The following is a 15,904-nucleotide window of genomic DNA, read 5'->3' on the forward strand; positions in this document are numbered from 1 at the left end:
TATGAGAATTAAATTAATGATTTAAACTCAATTTGGCACCGTAATTAGATCGCGTTGTGTGCGAGCGTACTTCTTCGAGCGGAACCGATTCCAGACGCCACGCGCGAATCCGCCGACCGACAGGCCGTTTTTGTAACGCTGGTGCCCGTGAAACTGCACCCCCTCAGCTGGGGGAAAATGGTGCCAGCTTTCCGAGCTAAATTTGTAGTGGGTAAAGATTGACTTGCTGTTTGGGGTTTTTGGTTATTTTTGGCTCTGCTTTCGTCCTGCAATCGGTTACTAGTTTGGCAACACTAATTTAAGTAGATTACCTTGGATGCTTCTCGTGATGATGTCATGCAGCGTGTCGTGCGCGTAAGCTTTTAGTTGATCGATTTAAGGGAGCAAATTTTGCTTGCATACAATCTCTGATAAATACACTGGGTTTACGATTGAGTTCGTGGTTAAAAATTCAAAAAAGGGGGGCTCAAAATTCACGGTCTAAAATACATTAACTTTACATTTTTCAATCGATTCAAACATTACCTATCAAACATTAGACCTGTTAAATCGTTTTAATCTTGAGATGCTAACGGAAAGGAACAAGAACCGTTATCATAAGTAGCTTATGGAATATGGAATTCATTAAATGAAAACGTTTGAGCTCTGACCTTTTCAATGAATTCGAGCAATGAAACGCTTATAACTAAAAACAAATATTAAACATGTCAAAAAAACATCCTTGAAGAAAGTTGATCAAAACTAAGTATTAAAGCTCTGTACTGTGTAAAGCTATCAGTGATCCTTTCAATTGCACAAACTACTCACGTGCGGTCCATAGCTTTCAAAATTAATATCATCACTTTAACATCAAAACCCCACGCCCGAAAAAGTCACCCAAAATCTCAAACCGATACCGCACAACAAGCACACCTTAACCCATCTTCAGACGGTGCTTTCCATTCTTCCAACAATTTGGCTGAAACTTCCAAGTGAAATAGTGTGCATAATATTCGCTTTTAAATTGAATCAAAACTCTATCCACGCCAGCTGTGCGGCGTGCACGTTTGCTGAAGATGTTCCATATACGAAGACGGCATGCTCTTGCGCCTTACTCACACGCTCTGTCAATCGTCACCTTTAAGCCATTTTATTGATATTACATCCCGGCGTCCTGCTCGGTTTCCATCTCCCAAACAACGCATTTGCCTTGAGCGAAACGGGAAAGGTGAGTCACAGCTTTCCCAACACATAAATTTTTATTTCAATATCCTTTCGATTTTTACGACCGTCCCATTGACTTTGATGGGTTTCGGGTGACGACAACGATGTGCGAAAGGATTAGACGCCATATTTCGGTTATGGGTTGAATACATTTTTTTCATTTCAAGTGTTGATTTGACAGTTCGATGAGTCATTGTATTGCGTTAAGCATCGATTTCTAAATGGGTTTTAATTATTGAACGCAGTCTTGGAATCATCAATGGAGTGTAAATTGTACCGCACCCCACGCATGGAAACATTAATCAACCAGCAAAAAACATACTACACTATCTAGCAATTTAACTTCCTTTTGTCTTGTGAAATAAAGAAACAAATTTCGACGACATGCGAACCCGGTGAGCACCGTCTGGCAAATAGCATATTGAATATTGAAAGCAACTCCCTCTATCTCGTCCGCTTAAGTTTGACTTTACTTCCAAAATCCGAATCTCGCTGCTCTGGCGTATAGTTTCGATAAAACATATCCTCCCACCTCTGTGTCAGCCTCGCCTCGCATTTCCACACACCTCCGCCCAACCAGTCTCGAAATGTAACATATTCCGTTCGAATAACGAAAGTGTCAAGCGTATCTCGCCCCTCAACAGACGCAGGCGACGCAGAGCACTGGAAAGCTTCCACCAGCTTGCAGGGCGCTTGCTAAGTGCCCATAGCTAACGGTGCAAAGACCATGTCGTAGTCAGACGACCCGACGACGTCAGTCGTAACGACGTCGTTTTTCCTCTACAATATTTCTCACATTATAATTCGATAAAAATCAAACCTCGTTTCCGGCGTGGCAGGGAGCGAGGGCTCCCCCTCCCCCAGCCGGTGGAGCAGGGACAATATATAGTAGTTGGATTTTCTATTTCGTTACGAACCGATTTCAACGCCATGCTGGAATCGTTTCAAACGCTCGCTTTCCAATCCTACCAGTACGCTGGGAAGCGATGGTTAGCAGCTGGCTCCTTACGATTCTCACCCTACATTGGCACCACGGTTGACGTCCGTGCTTTAAGATATTTTATGAGTCGATTCTATGTCGTCGTAGTTTTCTCACCACTACTACTGCTGCTGCTGGTGGGAAAGCTGCACGAACGACAGCGAAGAAAATATATACCCACCGGGAAGGGAACCCAGAACTCGGGCACAAAACCTCGGGAAGACCCTTGTCTTTGCTTTATATTTTCTGCTCTTGGTTTTTTGTTAATTCTCTCCAGCCCTCCTGTTGTACCCTTTCCTCAATCGAGTTCCATGCTGCAGCCCGGCGTTATCTCTTCTGCAGGACAGTTTTTCGTGCTGTCCGTGTGTGCCGTGTACCATGGCTCAACGTGTCCCTAATCCTCCGAACCTTTTTCTCCAATCCGTGTTCTTTTTTTTCCAAGATGGAACGAGATGAGCGGCATAGAAGAAAAAAGCTTCCCCCGATCCGACCCCGAGTACAAATCCTTAGAAAACTACTCCCGGTGCTACCGGTTGGACAAAATAGATCATAAATTGTGTAGCATTTTGACGTTAAATTACGTGACGATTATGCTTTCTGCCCAGCCCTTGTGCCACGTGCACCCGTTCTCAGCACCACCGTTCCGGCGGACGGCTACCATTCATTTTCACCGTTCGCCATCGTTAGCTCGCTTAACATTATCCAGCGTTCGAGTCGATCGTGAAGCTCGTTTGCGCGTTTCGCCACAAACCGGGGCTGCAGGAATTGCATGATGGTTCGATGCAATTCCGCTTCTGTTTTTTCTTCTTCTTCAGCTTCCAGGATTTATCATTTCTTTTCTTTTACGATTTGAATGACTTTTCGCGGAGCCCTTTTTGGCAGAGCAAGGACAAGGCTGAGGGTAACAGGGGCTTTCCGTAACATTTATCTCCAAAATGATCACACCGAACGCACATTGAGGCACGTTCTAAAGATCTGCTGCACCTTCCGGGGACGGAAAAAGGTTTGCAAAATGGTCGCTTTGTATCTTGTCCAATTTTTTTGTGTTGGTTTGTTTCTTGTTGCTCCCTTTTACTCTGGTGAAGCGGTATTATAGTGTCACAGGCCTCGATTTTGGGGCCGCTTAATCCTACAGCGGATAACAGGTTGAGCTGCAGGTATGGTGCCCCAGCTAACAGTCGTTGGTCGTTTCCCTTTTTTTTTCGTTTGCCAATGGAAAAAGGAATCGAAGAAGGGGGCCGTAGTTCCAATTTCCACCTTCGTGAAAACCCATCTCTCATAATGGGAACGAGCAGGAGCAGATGGTGTGAAGTGCTATATATTTATTTTATATGATATTTTATTATTTAACTTATCCGGTTCCTCCCGTGCCTGAGGACCGGAGCACGGTGTGACCGGTAAGGAAAGAATTTATCTTCTTCGGAGCGTCTTCCAAGCTTTCGCGTGAGTTATGGCGGACGCCCGGATGCTGCTAGTTGCTGGATTGGACGTTTTGTCACGCTTCCGTGCCGGGGCCAGAAAAAAAGATGTTTTCTTCCTTAGCAGTTCACATGGCATCATGCAGCAAGAGGAAAACGGATAACCATTTTCTAGTGAAAAACTATAAAATACTTCAATGATGTGTTTGAGCTAGTAACAATAAATAAGAGCACAGTTCAGATTAAATAGCAGTGACAGAATATTCCTTTGAGTTACTACCTCGAGTTCTGTGACTTGCTTTACCCGTATTTGGATAGTCATCCATGAGCGTGGGGGGGGTCTGCATTGGATTCGATCCCCGGTCCAGACGTCTAAAGACCTGCGCCGCTATCACCCACCATCAGACTGCCCCGATTTCTCAAAGAATGTTATAATAAAACTGTTCAATTAATTGATACTATTTGACAAAGACTCTTTATTCACTAATGTCAGTACTAACACAAAGAATCCTGGAGTGTTTTGAAGCTTTCACATATTTTATAATTCGTCCATAGGTAAATTCCTATACATTTGTGGTTGATATTGACGGTTTTTCTGGTGCGGCCACAAGCAACCACACTATAAGCACGATGCAAATGGCAACTGTAGCCCAACCTGATTCGTGGACACGCGCTTCCAGTCACCGACAGCCAGTCAGCGTTGTAGCTAATCTCACAAGCCAGATAGCTATCCACCTCAGCAACAATCCAGCCAGCCAGCTAGTCAGCTCAGCGACAAGCCAGCCAGTCAGCCAGCTAGCCTGCAACCCTGCCGACGACAGCAGCTAGCCAACATAAGCTGAATTCGAAGCTTGGAGGAAATAGAAATTAGTTTCGATTTGACATAGGGTAGCAAAAAAACTGCTTTTAAATCCTCTCAGAGTGTCAGAACCATTATATTTATATGTTTTTAGCCTTTGTGATATGACAACTGAAAAATGTGTTTACGTTTAGATGTTTTGTTTACGCTTAGACGTCACACCATGCTTGACGAAAGCTAGTTTCGTCAAGTTTTTGATAAACGAAATATTTCAAGTATACAGTGAGTAAGGATGAGTGTCGCTCGCGTGGGGGGCACTCAGAAAGTTTATAAATAGGGCAGAAAACACAATTATAACTCTCTTCGAATTTGGAATCTGAACACGACGCTTGGTAAATATTGCAACACACATCGATCCGAAACTCCGCGAATTCTTCATGGTGCCGTGACCAGGATATAGCTCGAATTTCTGGTGCTTTCGCGAGTTTGATCGACCCATCGTTCACCGTTTTCTGTGTCGTACCACATTTCGTTTGGATTTTCGTGCACCGTACAGCTGTTTTTGCCGCATCACGCATTACACTGCAGGTCACTCACTCACACGCACATACACACACACGATTGCACAATGCCCGTACCACCCGTTGTTTTGGCGTCCCGTCGGACAATTTTGTTGGCGTCCCTTACTCGGTACGAGAAATTTTTGGATAGTTTCGTTCACGCACGGGATCAAGTACAAGTGGAGGTTCGCTTAAGAAAATTCGAAACATTATGCAAGGACCTAGAGAATGTTCAACAAGAATTAGAGGATTCCGCTTCCACGCTGGAAGAAACAACGCAGAATGCTGCATTTCGAGAGAATTTCGAGAATAGATTGATTCGTGTCCAATCTCAACTGCAGGCAAAGCTAGCTTCTACCGCGCACCCGAGCACTGGATCGAACTCACTCAAGGGCATCAAGCTTCCCACCATCGCGCATCATACGTCACAGGGTCACGAACTGAGTCACTCGCGGCGAATAACCTTTCCGCGTCAAACTAGTTTTGGTACCACGTCACATGAAACGCGAAATTGCATTTTATGCAATTCCTCGCATTCATTGCTAAAATGCCCACGATTTGAAGGAATGGAGCCTAAGGATCGCTATCGTTTCGCGATGACCGCGCGTTTATGCATAAATTGCTTACGCGAGAATCATATGGCTTGTGATTGTCCGTCGCACTACAAACGCCGGTATTGTAATTTGGCACACCACACAAAACTGCACTTCACACCGAATAGCCCTAGTTACACAGCTCCGCCACATCACACACACAACACCGCTAACGATCACACAGCCACCGATAACACACAACCACCATTTGCAGCAGCACTACAGCAAGCACCCGAGCAGGTATTGCTCCAAACTGCTTTCGTGAATATTATTGATGATTTCGGAATTGCTCATCCTGCGCGCGCGCTGTTGGACAGCGCATCGCAGCCGAATCTAACTAGCGATCGACTCGCTAAACGGCTAAGTTTGAAGACGAGTAACGTACACGTTACCACGCTAAATTGGATTTTGTCACCACCCAACACCTGGAAAACCGTTGTGGCTAATCGTGTTGCTGAGATCCAGAACTATTCACGTCCTCGTCAGTGGAAACACATTCCCGGCTCAACAAATCTCGCCGGCCTGGTATCTCGTGGGATGTCAGCAGTGGACATGCTGAAAAGGTCGATATGGAGTTGTGGTCCCGAGTGGTTGGGGCTACCTGCTTTTGATTGGCCAATATCGAATCCATTGCTGGCTGCCGAAGCTGATATTGAAATTCGTCGGACACGCACACAACAATCGTCACAAGTTACTTCATCCGCGATCACACATAAATTCCTGGAAGCAGCTAAACTCACATTATGCATCCTGGCGCAACAAGACGAGTTTTCATCGGAGATCCGGTTGCTGAAAAAGGGAGAAACTATAGGGCGGCGCTCACCTCTACGGCGCTTGAAACCATTCCTCGATGAGGAAGGAATAATGCGAGTGGGTGGCCGATTGAAGCTTGCACAGCTTCCCTACCAGTTCAAACACCCTATCCTACTTCCCAAGAACCATCTGTTTGCTCGTCTCATCGCATACCACTTTCATGAAAAGCTGATGCATGGCGGGGGAAGACTATTACTTTCCCAGATTCGAGAAGAATATTGGCCGCTCGACGGACGGAGATTAGTGAAAGGAGTAGTCCGTAATTGTTTTCGTTGCATACGACAGGATCCCGCCCTAGTGCAACAACAAACCGGCCAACTTCCGTATCAACGCATCACTCCGAGCCGGCCGTTTTCTGTTACTGGAGTGGATTACGCCGGCCCATTTTGTCTTAAGCCGACGTACAAGAGAGCTGCCGCTGCCAAGTGTTATTTGTTTTTGTTCTTTTGTTTTGCAACCAAGGCGGTTCACCTGGAGCTGGTCAGCGATCTCACCACTGCAGGGTTCTTGGCCGCTTTACACCGTTCCACAGCCCGGCGCGGGCTACCGTCGGATATACACTCCGACAACGTAAACAACTTGAAGGTTCGTCACACGCGCTAAAAGAATTTTTTGAGTTATTTCAGAGTGAGCAACAGCAAAACATCATCGCAACCAACTGCTCTGACATGGGGATTACCTGGCAATTACTCGTGCAACGTTTCTGGAAGCATTGGACCACTGAGTATCTGCAGGAAATGCAGAAGGACAATAAGGTTGCGGTTCGGTGCGAAATCGTTCCCGGCAGACTGGCCATCCTTGTGGACGATTCCCTCCCCATCACCCGATGGCCACTGGCGCGCATCATTGTTGTACACCCTGGAGAGGATCAACTTACAGTAGTGAAGCTGAAAACGGCAAAAGGATTAGTCTCTCGTCCTGTTACGAAAATTTGCGTTTTACCTGTTGCGAAACCGTTCTGTTAGAACCGCGTGTTAGTTATTTTGTTATGACATTCTGTCATGGGGGGGAGTATGTTTACGTTTAGATGTTTTGTTTACGCTTAGACGTCACACCATGCTTGACGAAAGCTAGTTTCGTCAAGTTTTTGATAAACGAAATATTTCAAGTATACAGTGAGTAAGGATGAGTGTCGCTCGCGTGGGGGGCACTCAGAAAGTTTATAAATAGGGCAGAAAACACAATTATAACTCTCTTCGAATTTGGAATCTGAACACGACGCTTGGTAAATATTGCAACACACATCGATCCGAAACTCCGCGAATTCTTCAAAATGTTTTCAGGAGAAAACATTGTAATTTTTAAGCAATCCACTGGTATGAATGCCAATTCACGATAGTAATGCACAAAAATTAACTTATAAAAGTATTCTTTTTCTCTCTTATTTTACATTTATGGTCACTGAAGACACTACACGATGATCGATTTTGCTTACCTAGAACACATCGCAACGATGCTGTTTACTTTCAGGGTTCGAACCGTGCGAAAGCGAATGCCGAAAAGGGGGTTTCAAGCTGTCGTGGAAGCAAGGGTTAGTACTAAATTCACAAATGAACATTACTCAGACAAAAGCTTATCAGAAGCTTACAATGGGAGTGATGAGAACGGTAATTTAAGTAAAATTAAGGGATGTAGAAATTCTTGAATTTCAGAAACATAAAGAGGAATTATAATCAAAGGAACGATAACAAAAAAAAGGAACTAGTAAAACCATCGGAAACGTGCAGGAAAAAATTTTGAAGGATAAAGATTATAAAAACCCTTCTCATCAATAAGCAAATCAATAAACTCCATAACAACATTCTGGCAAGATTTGATGTTATCTACATGCTGCAGGGATCATATTTTAAGTGTATATTTTGCTTAAAACTCGATACGATAATCCCTTCCCTTTTGAGCAGTTGTTGCAATAGCTCGAGAAAAAAAAACAATCTACCGATAATTTTCCGAAAGGAACGTTATGATGAACGATGCACAGCTAGCGCCCGCCTGGCAATGCTCAACACCACATCCGTACACTTTTCGGAGGGACTGCATGATGATCAATTCTCTTTCTCTACTACCCAAACCCAGTCAGTTCTGAGCCTCCAAAGACCAGTTGAATAAAGAGCATCAACAAAGAAGCTGATGATGGAAACATTCACTCCATCTCATCATGTGGCAGACCGTTACTTATGCCCGCCAGAGGACGGGTTCGTTCTCATTGTGTTCACTTCCTACCTTAAGTTGAGTGTTTGTCCCAAGGAAACAATCCCACGGAAACAAGCACCGAAAGGCGAACGAGCCTGGACGATGGCTCGGTGAGGTATAGAGCCGACGCCAAACACGAGCTTTTCGCCTGTCAGAAAATCTAAAAATCATCACGTAAGCTCGTTGTTCCTTTCACCGGCATAACCAAACCAAACGTGTGTAAGTGTGTGTGTGTGCTTGTTAGAAGTTACACAAGGAAGGATAACTCAGTATGATAGAAGGGAACTTTCACATCGCTCCGACGGCACGATCAAGCCCATCGGAATGGCTGAAACGTTGAGGAGTTTTGCAAGAACGTTAGTTGGCGAAAAACAGATGCTTGGCAGAAATGGCAATAAGTGTTCATCGCTCGCCCTTTTCGGGGATGTCTGGGAAGTCTGCACAAAAGGGACACATTTACAGTCAGTGGAAGCGAACGTGTGAAACGAACCAGTGAGCTACCGAACGAGCTGCCCTGTGATATGGCACCAGCAACGACGAAAACACGATCTCAAAGAAAACATCCGCACCGAGCAAAGCTCGTACCAAACGGGCAGAGACTGCAGCATCCCGAAAAACCGAACGCTTCGTAAACCAAGTGGTTCAGAGTGCCATTGTTTGGAAAACTTTCGCCGATCACTTTGGCAAAGATTACAGGAGTGAAAATTATGAAAACATGTCCTGCATTCCTACCGTTTCACACTTCCCAGCCGTGTTGGCCGGTGTTGGCTCGTGTAGTGCGATTTTTGAGCTCAATGAAAGCATTGTGTACCGTGGTCAGTAAACTTTGCCGACCCTGCAGGGGCCAGCAGGCAAGACGTGCTGAAAAGTTTCACACTGTGTTTAGTGACGTCGTTGACTTTCGAACTCGGAATCGCTTTCCATCGACAGCCCATCGACAACCCGAAACACAGACCCACATATTACCGAACCGACCCCCATTTCGTGAGTGCGTTGGGAAGCTGGTCAATACGGTGTATGATTATTTGACCGGGATGGTGGTGTTGCAGACGGCAGTGCTGTACATAGTCTGACCCTATTCATCTGTCCTCGATAGAGCAATCGCAGTGAAGGCATGTCAGAGAATCCTCATAGAATCCCCATTAGAGTTGAACACCTTGGCAAATCTTGCAGCATAAATGTCCATCTCGGCAACTTCCCAGCCAAAAGCTTCTATTTCTGTCTCATCAGATTGAACAGGAAATGCACTAAGGGCAACAAAAAACTCCCGAAGAATAGTACAACTCCAAGCCTAACGAGGTCCGGCGGACGAATGGTTTGTGTGCTGTACTGTGTTGGTACGGCAAGGCAAAATCCATCCAGCAACAGCTCTTCGGAAAACTGTCGGACATGAATGCATACCAAATTCATGCGGCACGCCGGAAGTTGTTACAGTTTTTGCAGCGTGCCAGAGAATGTTGAACGTTGGGGTAGGGTTTGTGTTTCTGGCCATACCCCACATCCGGCTAGTGGCTGTTTGTACTTGAAGAGCCGTAATACAAGAAATTGGTAAGTAATGCAATTGAATGTTGTTACTTACATTTTTCATGCAACAGCAAATACTACCGTGCAGGAAATCATGCAAAACGACTGCATCGTTCACGCCTGCATCCTCCCAGACGTCCAACGTCGAGCAGGTTCCTTTTCAAACTGAGAAACACATTCTCATCTGTCAGTTTGCCTGTCATCTGGCGCTGATGGGAAATCTCATGAAAGAACGAAGACGAAAAAAGACACACACTCAAAGAGAGTCATGCTGTTCCGGCAAACGCTGGGCCTGGCGTTAGAGTGGAATCTGCAGCGGCAACGTGGGTGCAACTAGCCTTTTGTGAAGTCAATAAAATCTCCCCACAAAAATGACCGCAATTACTAGCACGCACCATCACCACCTTCACTAGAACGGTCCGAGCATCCAGGTCAGTTGACAGAATTTAATCTCAATTCCAAGAAATCAAATTTAGCATTTGATTCGAGCAGCCGAGAGAACACACTACACCAGGGTTGAAGTCGTAAGCGTCACGGTGCGAGATGCAGAGCAGCGTGGAAGAATCTTGCGACCAAAGGAAATATTGAAGAAAGCTTACGGCGAACGTTGGCACCCATCGGTGTGTTACATGAGAAATGCATTAATATGATTACCGGGCTGGAAAATCTGTGCATTTGTTTGAAGAAGCTCGAGCTAACAACATTCCTGACTGGGTGCAGCTGGGCAGTAGGAAATTGTGACTGAACGACATTGGTGCTTCTCGGAGCAGATGGGTCATGTTCGCAGTGAGTTGACGGGTGAGTGCTGAATGTTTGTTAATAATCTTTGGAAAAGACTGGCACCCTAGTGAAGAATGGTTCTGTTTGGGTTCGATGTATTATCGAACGATCAAGCCTACACTGTCTAGGGCAGAACACTGTAGGGTGGTGCTTCTTAAAAGTTGACCAGTAAACAAACGTCAAGCAATCACGCCGAATAAAGTTCAATTTACCAAAAATTTAACTTATGTCTACAAAGCTACTAATTAAAAGCTCATCTTTGTGAAATCTGAATAAAGATTAATTGTAATGCAAAACATTTTATCTTGATATGATTTGATAAAGTTCTCGATTTATCATCGTTACTCTCAATTACTTTTAAATTCCTTTTATGTTTTAGAGAGGTTGCGCTTCTAAGAAATGCGCCCTCTACACCCAATACTTTTTTACTAAACAATAGTTTCACCAACCATCACTGCAGCAATAGAATGTGCAAAGCGAATAAAAAAAAAACCTATTGCAGCAAAAAATATCCATGAAGCATATGGTACGGTGAAGCCACACGTGAAAAACTCGTGTGCCGTAATCATTTTCATCGCCACTACGGCGAACGATTTCGACCGTAAAAATGCACTCTTACCATTTGCATAATTTATATCTTTATTTAAGCTCGTTAGAAAACGGTGCTTCACCACCAGCACCGTCACCGTGTGCCACCATGTGCCAGGCCGAGAGAAAAAGGGTTTTATACTTTTGCACCATACCTGGTCGACAAAAAAGCTCTTTCTCTCTCTCTGTTTTCTTCCTTTCCATCTTTGCGGTGGGAAAAGTGAGTGAGTGAAGTGTCGGGATGGAAAGAACGGCCAGCAAAATACCTTTGCCACCCATCCCAAACTGCAGACGATTTACTTCGGCTCGGATAGAATGCTACCATCGGGCTCCCGCTGCTCGTCCGCGTTTGGCTTGACGCCCTGCTTCATTCAATTTAAATCTCATGTTGAGTGGATCCTGTCAGCGGGTGGTACCAGCATCGTCCCGTTCCACGCGTTAGACTGTACCACCGCCCTTGCGACCCCCTTCTTCGCTATCGAGCACCTCATCAGGGCAGGTCAATCGCCGGATTTCCGTCAAACTTTGCCATGGATTTTGAAAACACCTACCAGCAGTAGTCAGCCAACAGCGAACGGGGGTCTGGGAGTTTGTGGTTTGCCGACCTGCCGACGATGCCACGGATCGCTTAACCATGTCAGCGGCTATTTACATATTTCATAAGCTTTAAAACTCCATCATCTAGACACGGCATGCAGGGGAAGGAGCAACACAATCGGCAAAAAGCAAAGTGTAAGATCGAGTAATAAATTCAATTTGTTATGCTGGCTTACCGTTCTGCATATGGAGACATAACTAGGACCGGCTTGGACAGCTTTTACCCCGGGCCAATATGATGGAGCTGATTCTGTTGCAAAAAAGGGTGAGCACACTTTTGATAGTTTCATCGGATTTGCTATCAGACGAAAATAAATGCGAAAAAGTGTTCATGTTGAGTCTTGTTTAAATTGTGGCTTACTTGGTTCCGTACACAATCGTCTGACAGAATAGAAAGCTTAGTGAACTTTTGTTAGTTTGTTAATCTAGGAAAATATAGACGACGGCGCTAAACCGTGAGCGGTATCGAGGATTGTTGCAGCAGGCCAAGACTGCAAATCGGTTGTAGCGCCTGATAAGAGAGTAAGTAAGGAAAATATAACACAAGGGATTTTGTATCATTTATTGCTGTATCCGTCGATAAAGTTTATGGTTTCCCGCCTGCTTTATTGTAGAAACATCGATAGAAAATATCAGCAGGGCAGGTATAATTTTTTTGGATTGATTTTGTAACGGCTGGACACACAAAGTAAAGAATGTCAGTAACGGAAGATCAAACCTCTTGAACCTCATTCATACATTCTAATTCCGATGTCTTTTTCAAATTTGGGAATGAGACTAGAATTCGGACCAGAAATCCAGAATGTCATCATTCCAAAGAACTGCAAAACGAAAAACATAATAACAAAATGAATTGCCTAAGCACAGAAAATATTTGTTATTTTAGTCAAAAGAGCTTTACCAAACGTTTGTTTTGATAAAAAATTGAAAAAGATACTCCACTCAAATACTATCAGGGATTATCTGCAGAAATCTGAGACGATTGTTTACTGTTTGTTTTGGGAAGCACTAGCAACAAACAACCCATTTCTTCCCATCATAAATAAGTACATTTAAAGTGATAACTACAATAAGTGGCCATTTCTCGACTCTTTACTAGTTGAAGTAGAATCTTCTCATCCACACTCGGACTGAAATATCTTTGCATTACTTTAATTTTTTCAGCCTACTTTTAAATAATAATTCAGTCCAGAAGTGCTAGAAAACATTTTTAGTTCGCCTTTTACAGAATTGGACTATATCAACTAAACACAATCCTGCAAAATTAAAATTGAAAATGCTTTTGTACATCTTGAGGTGAGTCTAGGAATGGTAAAAGAACAACATATTCATAGAAAATAGCACTGCAATCTTATTTTCATTGAGTAGTCTTTGCTTTATTCACTTAATGCAATTGTACGTTCCATTAATATAAGAGATTAAGATATAACATAAGAAATATATCTGTTTAGTAAATTGTTCAAAAAAACGATAACCTTCAATTGATTGCTATTTAAGTTTTTAAATTTTAAATACTACTACAAAAAATATTGTGTTCCTTTAATGACTGTTTAGTGAGAATAATAGAAAATATTTGACTAGTTTTCATTTAATAATTAGCTACGCAACACTGGATCGCCACTGTTAATCGCGCACCATGACTCGCATGCTAATAAGCCGTAAACACGCGTAACATAAAGAGCAGATCATTTAGTTTCTAAAGTGGTCATAACTTTACTGCTATTTTCAAATCCACCCCAAACGCTTTGCGAACCAAACAAATCCGAATCTGGTGAGCGTCCAGGTCCGGGACCTTTCGCCCGAGACACCCTGCCCGCTTATGCGTGAAAATTGCCCACTAATATCTATAATTCACACAACCCAGTTCCAACCCGTTCCGAGGGTCGCTCCGAATGCAATTGGCTTCATTTCACTCACCATTACCCGTAGCGAAGGGGTAACACACTCACTGGCAACCGTTGGCCACCGCCAGCTAGTGGATGGTGTGTTTTATGTTGCAGAATTTCATTAAAATCTCATCCCACGGAGGCACCGTAGCACACCCGCTTAGTCTTGCACCCGGCACCACGGGTACGCGAACGCACACGACAGCATATGTTGCCATCATTTACAGATCCTCAGCGTAAGTCACTCATGGCATTCGCTTTTCGTGCTGCAGTCTGGTACGATGTTGTTTCATCTTCACGCCCTGCGCCCCTGCCCAGACATTCCAGGAAAAACCCGGAAAGGAGCAACGGCTTTGAAATGAACATGCTGGCGTGCGCCAGAAGTGGTTGCGAGTTTGCCAAAAACAACGCCAAAACACGGCACGAACGCGCAGCGACTGACACGGGGCGACATAAATTTCGTCCTTAGCAGCACATCGCGTCCATTAGGAGGCTGCCGTCGGTTGCGTCGAGTGCTGCTTATCCCCGGTTCGCTAACGGCACCCTTTACGGCAATGTTCGACCATTATCGAGCGTGTCCGAAAATCCTGCTCGACTGGCCGAAGGCTTGACCCTTCTGGCTGGAAAGATTGGAGCATTACCACGGCCCGAGGACGAACACGGTTTTAAAGGACCTGACCATGGAACGTGCCATTCGATTGGGTTGTTGTTCAAAATGAGGTGTTGGCATCGTTCATTTTACCGATCTTTCTGACGTTCAAATTAATCTGCCGGATTGTAATTACTGGAGTTAGAACTTATTTTCTACCGATGTAAATGGTTTGATACCGCTACAACTTGTTTAACAATTCTCAATTCCTTTTTATTTGATACCACAAATGTGAAACATGTGCGAGACTTATTCATCCGGCTAGACTGTCTCTTTCCGATGCTCTCTATCTCTCCCCGACTTCTTCTCGGCAACCCCCCCTAGCAAACTGTTTTCATAATTAAATGCAAATTTATAGATATTCGATGCAATTTGCTTTGCCATATCTCAACCATACGATCGCCGCAGCTGACGGAAATGCGGTCCTGTTTCGAAACGCAAAAGACACATCATGAGTCCCGTTTTGGGCCACATGTAAAAGGGTGCACGGGAGTGCTTTTTAGAATGCAGCAGAAGGTAGGGATGCCCACTCCAACCGGGCGATTCACACAGTCGCACAGTCGAGTGCCCGGTGATAGATAACGCTATCTCAACGCTGGTCCTGCTACATTCGTGCAACCGATGCAACCCTGCACGCTTGTGCAACACATTCAAATGTCAGACGTTCAAATGGCAGTGGCGAGAAGGAGAGTGGGAGAGAGAGAAAGGGTGTGTGTGTGTGTGTGAGACCCCCTGCGTTGAACTCCTGCTGAAAGGCGAACTGGGCGTTAAGAACGGTGGTTCTCCACTTGGTACTTGAAGGACATCACTGTAAGCGGGGTATCGTTCTGTAAAGCCAAACCGGTCGGTAGATTAAAGGGACGGACAGGACGGTGGAAATGGCCAAGGGTGAACAAGGGTTAGAATGTAGTATTCCATGTTTATTTAGTACAGGCAATGCAACACGACGCATTTCTGTGCAGCTGGTAGTAACGGATGGTTGTCGTGGACACGTTACTGTGAGGTGGTGTGTACCTTTCTTCATAAGTTCCCGATGTGTGGCTCAACAAGCAGAGTACTTATTTGTAAACTGCCACCTCTTTTCTAATGCTATTCCAAGGAATTCCAGAATTCCACAAATTCCAAAAAAAGCCGGAAACAGCCTCGATGAGATACAAAATGTCAATATTGACGAGGGATTTTCTAAAATCATCTGTTTTAGGCCTCTAGAGGAACTAGTGATCTAGATAATTAGTACTATTATGTTTACTTCATTTCAATAACAACTTTAACTTCATTAAAGTACGCTCTTCATTACCCGCAAACAATAAATTTGGCGTAAAATC

The sequence above is a fragment of the Anopheles stephensi genome, unplaced genomic scaffold, assembly GCF_013141755.1.
Source record: "Anopheles stephensi strain Indian unplaced genomic scaffold, UCI_ANSTEP_V1.0 ucontig35, whole genome shotgun sequence".
Taxonomy (NCBI): Eukaryota; Metazoa; Arthropoda; class Insecta; order Diptera; family Culicidae; genus Anopheles; species Anopheles stephensi.